This window comes from Ochotona princeps, chromosome 1 (genome assembly GCF_030435755.1).
Source record: "Ochotona princeps isolate mOchPri1 chromosome 1, mOchPri1.hap1, whole genome shotgun sequence".
NCBI lineage: Eukaryota > Metazoa > Chordata > Mammalia > Lagomorpha > Ochotonidae > Ochotona > Ochotona princeps.
In genome coordinates this window covers 83,653,109-83,661,209 of record NC_080832.1, presented here as the reverse complement: position 1 = coordinate 83,661,209, position 8,101 = coordinate 83,653,109, and the positions used below count along the sequence as shown (strand labels likewise).

At 35.2% G+C, this 8,101-nt stretch overlaps 1 non-coding gene across 1 annotated transcript; it reads left to right on the top strand.

Moving 5' to 3' along the window:
* Positions 1-237: 237 nt before the first annotated feature.
* On the top strand, positions 238-401 carry LOC118758297 (U1 spliceosomal RNA). The gene has a single exon (XR_004995628.2). It is a non-coding gene; the product is annotated as a U1 spliceosomal RNA (small nuclear RNA).
* Positions 402-8,101: the final 7,700 nt, after the last annotated feature.

Here is an 8,101-nt window from a genome sequence, read left to right as displayed (position 1 = left end):
AAAACTTGTAGGCTAGAGGAATAAAATAGTTGAAGAAACTTTATAACATTATTGCATATACTAAAAGTTAAAATCAGCAAAGTTTCTACCTTCATAAATTCAAAAAAAGAATAAAGTACATTCAAAATAAGTGGAAGGAAATAAAAATAAAAATTAGAGCAAAATTAATCAAATTGAAAATAGCAAATTAATAGAGAACACCAAAATAGAAATATGTCTCTTTGAAAAAAAATCACCATACTTACCTGGCCGGGGAGATACCATGATCACGAAGGTGGTTTTTCCAGGGCAAGGCTTATCCATTGCACTACAGGTGTGCTGACCCCTGCGATTTCCCCAAATGTGGGAAACTTGACAGCATTATTTGTGGTAGTGGGGGACTGCGTTCGTGCTCTCCCCTGGAATAAAAAAAAAAATCACGAACATTAATAAACCTGTAGTGAGGTCAAATAAAAACAAAAGACAGAAGCTACAAAATACTAGTAACAAATGAAAGAGGGGAAAATGAGTAATATTGAATTATATGAACACATAATAATATATGTTAATAATCATAAACATATAATAAATTGATTATTCCTGCAACTTTGATGATCTAGAATAAACATATTAATTATCTAAGAAAACCAAGAGGTAGATAATCTGGATGTATGTATAGATACACTGATATTTGTTAATAAATTAATTAATGAATGAAGACATCAAGTAAATAATTAATAATCCTTGAAGCAGAAAACCTGAGGCCCAAATGGATCCACTAAAGAATTTGAACATTTAAGGAAGAAATATATCAATTTTATGCAGTACTTTTAGACCATATTAGTACAAAAAATACATCATACTTTCTTTCATCGAGCCAATATTAAGAAAAAACAAACTGGATAACTAAACATATACATATGCAAAAAGTGGATCTAGACACAGACTTTTTACCTTCTGCAGAAATCAACTCCAAGCACACAATTATAAAAGCATTAGAAAATAACAAAAGAAAATCTATATGACCTTGAGTCTAGTGATACTGCTGAAATATAGCACCAAATTCAGGATCCATGAAAAAGTCATCAGTAAGTAAAATATCATTAAAATTAAAAACTTCTTAATGAAACAATTCCAATTAGTGAAAAGGTATGCAAAAAGCATTCCTTAAAAAGTACTCTTATGAAAAATATGCAAGGAGCTTTTAAAGCTGAATGCAAAAATAAAATTTCACTAAAAATTGTGAAAAAGATATGGACACAATACCAAAAGTATGCAGACAGTAAATAAGTATGTGAAAAAATTTGAACCCCAAATGTTTTAGAAAATTTCAAAATGAAGACCAGTGAGATGTGACTGATCACTGACTAGGATGGCCAAAATTCCACACACCAACAATGCTCAATGATTATGAGGCCATGAAGCACAGAAACTCCGATTTATCACTGATGGAAATGAAAAATGATACAGTCATCTTGGGGGACAGATTCGGTAGCTTATTTGAAAATAAACATTGTGTAACAATGCAACAGTCACTATGCAACTGTCACATTCCTTGCTAAGTTATACAAATGAGTTGAAATGTATATCCACACAAAACCTGCACATTGATATTTATAGTAGCATTAGTAATAACAGCCAATACTTGGACACAACAAAGACAGCCTTCAGTAGGTGAATAAGTAAACAGTGCTACATCCAGGCAATAAAATGTTCATATTCAGTTAAAAGAAATGTGTTATAAAGCCATGGAAATATATGGGTGAAACTTAACTACATATTACTAAATGAAAAAAGGTCAATCTGAAAAAGCTGTATGATTTCAACTATGTGGTAATTTGGTTAACACAAAACATGAAGAAAATGAAAATGTTAGTGACTTTCCAGTGTTAGGCTGGAAAAAATGGTGAACAGGTAGAGGTAGAGGATTTTCATGGCAGTGAAACTATTTTGTATGATACTAAAATGGGGAATATCTAGAGAATGTATTACAAAAAAGCTAATTGTGGGGTGAGTGTTAAGACAAGGGGTTACCCATCATCCCATATCCAATTCCAGTCCTGATTATGCCACTTTGATCCAGTTCCCTGATAAAGTGCCCAGGAAGCTAGCAGAGGATGGTACTGTCATTCATGTGGGAGACCGGGATGAAGTTCCAGGTTCCTGTATTCAGCCTGATCCAGCCATGGCTAATGTGGCCATTTTGGAAGTGGAGCAGGAGATAGAAGATCCCTCTCTTGCTTTCTCTCTCTTTCTTTAACTATGTCTTTCAAATAAATAAATCTTAAAAAGAGAGCAAATTCAAAAATACTATGGACTATGGTCATAGCTTTTGTTCATCAGACTTTGACTAGAGCCTCCCTGTTTTCCTGAGTTCTGGTTCATACTTTGCCTCACACAAAACTAGATTCTGGGGTGGATGAGATGGCACAGCATACTAAAACTCTGATTTAAGATGTCCACATTCCATAAGAGTGCCGATTCCAGTTATGGATTGTCCTTTTCTGATCCAGCTTCCTGGCAATGTGCCTGGAAGGACAGCAAATTATGAATCATATACTTGGGTCCCTTCTACCCTTTTGAGAGATCAGGGCAGAGCTCCGGGATCCTAGCTGGGGTCTGGCTGTTGCCTATTGTGGGCATTTGAAAAAGGAGGCAGGGAATGCATGAATGATCTCTCTCTCTTTCTCTCTCTCCTACACTGTTTAAGTAGATGAGCAAACACTTAAATTGGATAATACACAAATAATAAAACAGTCATGAGTTTCAAATTTCTAGTTAATTCAAAGCGAAGGGAATTTCAAAGAACATTTGTATGTATATCTTGATCCTATATTAAACACAGTAAAAGGTTACCAGTTAATTTAAAAAAAGAAAAAGTACTATGGACTTCAGGTGTAATGAAGTGTCAGTATAGGTTTATCAATCATAGCAATTTTTTTTCAAGATTTATTTTATTTTTATTGGAAAGTCAGATTTACAGAGAGAAAGAGAGACAGAATGGTGGCTGCAATGGACAGAGCTGAGCAGATCTGAAGCTTAGAGCCACGAGCTGCTTCCAGGTCTTCCACATGGGCAGGATCCCAAGGCTTTGTGCCATACTCTATTGCTTTCCCAGGCCACAAATAGGGAGCTGGAAGAGACATGGAGAGGCCGGGACATGAACCGGTGCCCATATAGGATCACAGACATGCAGGGTAAGGATTTTTACCACTTAGCCATCCCCCATAATAAATGTTGCACTTTCGAGGACAAGGTATACGAGAATTCTCTGTTCTTCCAACTTACTCTTCTTTGAACATGAATTCTATGAAGCTTAAAAAAAAAAAGAAAGAAAGAATGTCTATTAAACTCAGTGGACTCTATTTAAGAATTGGAACTGTTATCAAATCAATTTTAGCAACATTGAAAATAAAGGCTGTAGTTTGCACACTCAAATTGATCATTTTTCATAAGTATGGAATTTCTTTATCCATGTTTTTTTTCCTCTTCTTTTTTAAAATCATGCACCACTAAGAATTGTAAAACTGCTCCCCAGAGTAACGTGTCTCACAAATATTTGATGCCAAAACAGTGGGGGTTTTTTGGTTTTTTTTGTTGTTTTTTTTTTAATTTATTTTTTTAATTACATTGCATTATGTGACACAGTTTTATAGGTACTGGGATTCCCCCACCCCTCCCCCATCCCTCCCCCCATGGTGAATTCCTCCACCTTGTTGCATAACCACAGTTCAAGTTCAGTTGAGATTCCTTCATTGGAAGCATATACCCAAGCATAGAGTCCAGCATCTTGTTGTCCAGATAAGTTCAACAGCTTCTTGGGGGGACCATCTCTGGTCTGAAGGCAGAGCCAACAGAATAAAATCCCGATCGATTAAAAGCCCCAACATAACGTCAGTAACAATTTCTAACATTATGGAATTAATTGACATAGTATTGAGTAACCAATGTGTTAAAAATATATGCAAGTTCTTAACCACATCCTGTACAGGACCCGGCACAGTCCGCCTCTCTGCTCAGCCGGTGGTTGTAAACTAACATGTATTGACAGAACTCCATCAGGAACTTGTTAATCTGCAGATGTTTGATATACCTTAAAGACTGAAAATATTACTGCTGTGTGCTGAAAATATGAATGCAATTGATGAAAAATGCTCCACAGATGACAAGTGTCCATCTGCTAGTGCCCAGGTACCGGTGAATGCTGCCCATGCTTTAGCATACCAGTGGAGTGACATGTCTTTTTTACTTGTGTAGAAATTTTCCTTCCTAAGAAAATCCTGAGAGATTCTTGTTACAATTGAGTTATATTGTAGCATAAAATATAAGCAAATAAATGAATATTCTAAATTCTGTCTTGCATTTTAGAAAATGCATGTAAAAGGAAAGCATTGGCCATAGTTTTGCATAGAACATCTTGAGAAACACTAGTGTTCTTCTACAGAACAAAATTTGGAAAATTCTACATTACATTATTGCACTGCTTCAGAATAAAAAAAAATGAATGCTCTTTCTTCAGACTCTAAGTGAACCACAAGTATATTCTTTCTTCCTGGCATATTTTACTAAGAATGCCAACCCTGAAGTTTACTAAGCTATTCTCTCCTTTCTTCTCATTCTCTAAGTAGACAGTATATATCTAAATATTATATATATAATATATATATACATATATATACGTATAATATATATACATATATATACATATCATGATGAGTATGTTAGGATTTGCAGAAATTTGTTCTGAACATGTGGCATCTTCAAGAAATGATGTATGTTACATCACAGGTCAGTACTCATTTATGTGATAGTTTGATAATGGACAAGCAAGACCTCTAACCTCATCAACTGCTGCCTTCTGAGGTGATATTTTCTACATAAACAAATAGGACAAGAATGACTTTATATCTCTACAGTAAGTATCAAGCTTCTGTTTTTATGTATAATACGGAGAATCAATTCAAATGATGACAAGAAAACCACACAGAAGTATTCCATGACTCCTGATTTTAGGTTTTATGGGTGAGAGGCCAAGTGAAAGAGTGTTACGGTCACAGCTCAACCCTGGGAGAGATGTGATGAGAGTTTGCCAAAACGTTCTAGGCTTTAAATGATCATGTCCTCTAATAAGTCTTTCTTTAACTAACACTTCAGTTGGTGAAAGAGAAGGACTGTAAAAAGCTATGTTTTTATTATGTATAATGAATACATTTGAGTACTCATTGAGCTTCACACTCTTAAAACACACATACACTATACGCATGTGGACTAGTAAACGAATAGCTAAAATTAGCTACGGATCAAAACGTTAATGTGAATTCTTACTATGGGGATCAAGATTATTTTAAAAAAGAAAATATCACAGAAATTTGCTTGATTTTATTTTTCAATGCAGTCATTAGTACAATGCAGTCTTTTTCAGCGGATTAGTCATATCAGTAGGTGCCTGAAGATATTAAAACCCAATAACCTAACCCTTCAAAAAGTGTCAGTTTTCAAGAAAATCGCAAGGTAGTGCATGACTGTGCATAGAAATTCTGTGGCAGCACTTCAAATCAAAACACAGAGAAGGAAGAGACAAAGTGAGGTGCAGATAAAGCACTGTTGAAGCAATTGATACTCTCTTTGCCATCTTCCAAATGAATCTCCCTTTTCTTGAAATGAAACACACACATACAAACTGTGCTGCATGCTTCCAAATTTTAAAAACAATCGAATGCTTTTAATCTGCAATTCAAAAAACACTAGCTGTGATCATCACATTTCAGAAAGTTTCACAATATCCTAATTCCTGGGAGAGGCTCCACGTGTTTGTTTGTTTGTTTATTTACTAGCATTTTGAATTTCTTAAAGTGGAAAGTGTTGTGTAGAACTTGCAGTTTCTGTTACGCACCTTATTGTGGAAAAGCTGCAGTCAATTAACATATCTCATTTTTTGGACAGTTTTCTGATCCTATGGAGAAATTAAGAGACGACCTCTTCTTGGCTGCTTTGCTGAATGTTCTTAGTGCCATCTGGTGCATGCTTCTGGCTACTGTAGTGGGAATGACCTTGCTTAATAGGAGTTCATAAAACTAGAAGTAGCCGACATCACATGTATTAATTTATAATGCACATGTGTAAAGAAATAGTATAATAGCATTCAGACTAGAAAATTTTTGAAACTATCTTAAAAAAATTATAACAACAGGGATCCCTATGCAAAAATATCTCCTTAATATACTCCATTTTCTCTCTTGAAAATATTTATTTGTAATTATTTATCTGACACTTGATTTAGCATTAGCTTCAACCCTTCTCAGGTGGAGTTGCTCTTCCCTTTCAGTTTGAGCTTTAAACAAGCAATGAATCTCTCGTATTTAGAAGTAGTAAAATGATCAGTAAGCAAAGCAGCCCTAGCATCCACATGGGAGACCCACTTGGCATTCCAGGCTCTTGACTTCGGCCTGGAATGGCTCTAACCATTGCAGTCACTTGGAAAAGGAACTAGCCCATAAAATTTCAATATATATCTCTCCTCTGTGCTTCTCTCTCCCACCACCACCTGCTTTCTACTCACCCTTTCCCATGCCTCCTATCTCTCTAACTCTCTATTTCTAATACATAAAATAAAACTTTAAAAAGACTGGTGCATATTATTTATCTATATCCCTTTCATCACTTCCTTATATCTTCTTCTCCCGCTAAGCATGCATTACCTAAACTCTGATGTGTGTTAGCACAATAAATTTCTTATGTATGTCATTTCTGGTTCTATTCCATTTTGCTCTAATTCTGAGGATCCTAAACTTCTCCAAGAGGCATGAAGGTATGCAGACTTAAAAAGCTACTCACTTGATACTGTTTCAGTTCTTTCCAAAACCTGGTATGGTGTCATCTGAATTACTTGCCAGAAGTCTGGTAATTCAAATACTTTCTACTTTTCTGGAACAAGCATGATGAAACATTTTCTAAGATAATTGCATAGTTTAACAGGCTGCTTTATTACCAAAAATATGTCATGAAATGACCATAGAGGATTTCCCCAGCCTTTATCTCATCAGCTTCTGATTAAGCTCCTCTGTTATAACACCTTGAGCTAGTTTTTCTTTCAGAGAATTGCACTTCTCTTTCAGTCTGTCTACAAGCAATCTTCAAGTGGTAGATAATAAAAATATCTAAGATTCCTATTCCCTGTTGTGTTTTGTAACCATTATTTTCTGAAGAATACACAAGTCATTTCCTTAATATTGGAAATTAAGCAGACTGTGTGATAATGCAGAGTATTTAATTATGTATAAAACAAAATAGTTGAAAATGATAAAGAAATGAGCATTAGGACAAAAAATTGAAATAAATATGATCAAAAGCACTATAAGCTAATCACAAGTACATTGCAAAACCAATAATACCATGTTCTTAGAATAATCAGTCACTATTTCTAAAGTCCCATTAGTTAGTTTTATCAAAATCTTTTCTAAACGTTCGATTGTTTTGCATCAACTAAAAGTAAAAATAGAAATTTTCCCTGAGCACTATGAAAATAAAATAATAAATAGATTTCAGTCTTTTATTCACTAAAAAGAGATTATTTTGGGGGGACCTGTGTGATAGCCTAGTGGCTAAATCCTCACCTTGAACACCCCAGTTCATGTTCTGGCTGCTATACTTGCCATCTAGCTCCCTGCTTGTGGCATGGGAAAGCTGTAGAGATGACCCAAGGCCTTGGGACCCTGTACCAATGTGGGAGACCTGGAAGAAGCTTTTGGCTCCTGACCTTGGATCGGCTCAGCTCAACTCTGGCCATTGTGACCACTTGGGCATTTTCTCTCTGTAAATCTGACTTTCCAATAAAAACAAATATTTTTTTTTAAAAAAGAGAATATTTTTGTACACAACAGAATTGTGGAGTCACAGTGTGTAATGCAAGCAGTAAGTGCACTCCAAGGTATTCTTGCCTTGTTCACCTAAGATGATCAATGATCAACAATCACAATAAAAACATTTCTCCTAGAATATTGATAGGATGTTCTCTATTTTTTAAGAACACTTCCCCTTATGGATGAGTAAATAAAATTATTAAACAGTTATTGCATTTCATCCCCAATCTTTTTTTCCCACGTCCTACTTGTGCTCAAGGCTT